Source organism: Terrapene carolina, unplaced genomic scaffold, assembly GCF_002925995.2.
Source record: "Terrapene carolina triunguis isolate 2854851 unplaced genomic scaffold, T_m_triunguis-2.0 Scaffold30575, whole genome shotgun sequence".
Taxonomy (NCBI): domain Eukaryota; kingdom Metazoa; phylum Chordata; order Testudines; family Emydidae; genus Terrapene; species Terrapene triunguis.
This window is the reverse complement of record NW_020694926.1, coordinates 12,295-14,833: the sequence shown is the minus strand read 5'-3', so window position 1 is coordinate 14,833 and position 2,539 is coordinate 12,295. Positions and strand designations below refer to the sequence as shown.

The window sequence follows — 2,539 nt, the reverse complement described above, 5'->3', positions numbered from 1 at the left end:
ACATCCTACAGGATTTTCAGTGGGTGGCTAGGTGGAAGGTGCTTGCAGGATGGCTTCATTCGTAACAGTGGCTGCCCTCACAGCAGGGGCGGCCACAGGAGTGAGGCCCCCCCTTCGGCTCAGTCTGAACAGAGGTCAATGTACCACTGGGTGAGACAGGCCAATTTTTGGGAGCTTCCTCTGAAGATGAGCCACTGTCCCCAGAACTTACTGACAGGAGCTTTAAATAATTTGCAAATGTGCACGGCTAGCATGTGCAGAGCACAGGCTGCCCAGGAGCACTGTGTCAGGCTCTGGCACCACTTCAGACAATGGACCACCTTCAGCCACCAGGTAACCCAGGATCTAAGGCAGGAATGGGATGAGGAAGCAAGTCAAGCTGAGCAAGGCAGGCAAAAATTCATTTTGCCTTCGTGGGTGCTCGCAATGTTGCCCTTTCTGTGTGCCATGGCTCACAAAAACATCCCGGAGAGAGAAGCAACAGGCCAAAAAAATGCCCTTCAGATGCTGGAGTAGCTCAGTTGGGTGAGCGTTAGACTGAAAATTTAGAGGTCCCTGTTTCAATCCCAGGCTTTGGCATACTCTTTGGTCCCTTTGTGTTCAGTGGTGGGCTGTTTTCTGGACGCGCAGCAGTGCCTTTACCTGCCACGAGTCCCTCATTTCGGGCTCCAAGCAAGAAAAGACAGCATGGACTTCTGCACTGAGTTGGCCCACCTGACCTTTCTTTCTTCTCTTGCTCTTTCAAGGGGAACAAAAAGAAGCTCTCCTTCAAGCTGGATTCAGAAGGGTGACATAAGGATGACTTCCTGAGTGCCAGCTCCAGTCCTTTGTTCTACCAGCTGACCTATCGAAGGGCTGCCACCACTTTCTCCAGGTTTGCCCATCGATGTGTTCAGAATGGCGAGGGGTAACTAGTGGTGTTCCCCAATGGTCAGTCCTAGGACCAATCCTAGTCAACTTATTCATAAATGATCTGGAGAAAGGGGTAAACAGTGAGGTGACAAAGTTTGCAGACAATACTAAACTGCTCAAGATAGTTAAGACCTATGCAGACTGTAAAGAACTTCAAAGAGATCTCACAAAACTAAGTGATTGGGCAACAAAATGGCAAATGAAATTTAATGTGGATAAATGTCAAGTAATGCAAATTGGAAAAAATAACCCCAACTATACATACAATATGATGGGGGCTAATTTAGCTACAACTAATCAGGAAAGAGATCTTGGAGTCATCATGGATAGTTTTCTGAAGATGTCTATGCAGTGTACAGTACAGTCAAAAAAGCAAACGGAATGTTAGGAATCATTAAAAGAAGGATAGAGAATAAGATGGAGAATATCTTATTGCCCTTATATAAATCCATGGTACACCCACATCTTGAATACTGCATACAGATGTGGTCTCCTCATCTCAAAAAAGTTATACTGGCATTAGAAAAGGTTCAGAGAAGGGCAACTAAAATGATTAGGGTTTGAACGGGTCCCATATGAGGAGAGATTAAAGAGACAAGGACTTTTCAGCTTGGAAAAGAGGAGACTAAGGGGGGATATGATAAAGGTCTATGAAATCATGAGTGGTGTGGAGAAAGTGAATAAGGAAAAGTTATTTACTTGTTCCCATAATATAAGAACTAGGGGCCACCAAATGAAATTAATGGGCAGCAGGTTTAAAACAAATAAAAGGAGGTTCTTCTTTACACAGCACACATTCAACATGTCGAACTCCTTGCCTGAGGAGGTTATGAAGGCTACGACTATAACAGGGTTTAAAAGAGAACTAGATAAATTAATAGGTTTCAGAGAGGTAGCTGTGTTAGTCTGTATCAGCAAAAAGAATGAGGAGTACTTGTCGCACCTTAGAGACTAACAAATATATTTGAGAAACAACTCTGACATCATAGTCAAAAAGGCTGACAAATGAGTTGCTGTCATCATCATGAATAGGTCGGAATATGAATGAGAGGCTGTTAGGCAGCTCTCTAACACCACATTCTACAAGCCATTACCCTCTGATCCCACTGAGGGTTACCAAAAGAAACTACACCATCCGCTCAAGAAACTCCCTGAAAAAGCACATGAACAAATCTGCCCAGAAACTCCTCTAGAATCTGACCAGGTGTATTCTATCTGCTACCCAAGATCCATAAACCTAGAAATCCTGGATGCCCCATTATCTCAGGCATTGGCACCCTGACGGCAGGATTGTCTGGCTATGTAGACTCCCTCCTCAGGCCCTACACTACCAGCACTCCTAGCTATCTTTGAGACACCACTGACTTCCTGAGGAAACTACAATCCATTGGTAATCTTCCAGAAAACACCATCCTGGTCACTATGGAGGTAGAAGCCTCTACACCAACATTCCACACAAAGATGGACTACAAGCCATCAGGAACAATATCCCCGATAATGTCACGGCAAACCTGGTGGCTGAAGATTGTGACTTTGTCCTCACCCGCAACTATTTCAGATTTGGGGATAATGTATACGTTCAAGTCAGTGGCACTGCTATGGGTACTCGCATGGCCCCACAGTATGC

General features: G+C 44.9%; 1 non-coding gene across 1 annotated transcript; it reads left to right on the top strand.

The window, feature by feature from the left end:
• Window positions 1-506: 506 nt before the first annotated feature.
• On the top strand, window positions 507-579 carry TRNAF-GAA. The gene has a single exon. It is a non-coding gene; the product is annotated as a tRNA-Phe (tRNA).
• Window positions 580-2,539: the final 1,960 nt, after the last annotated feature.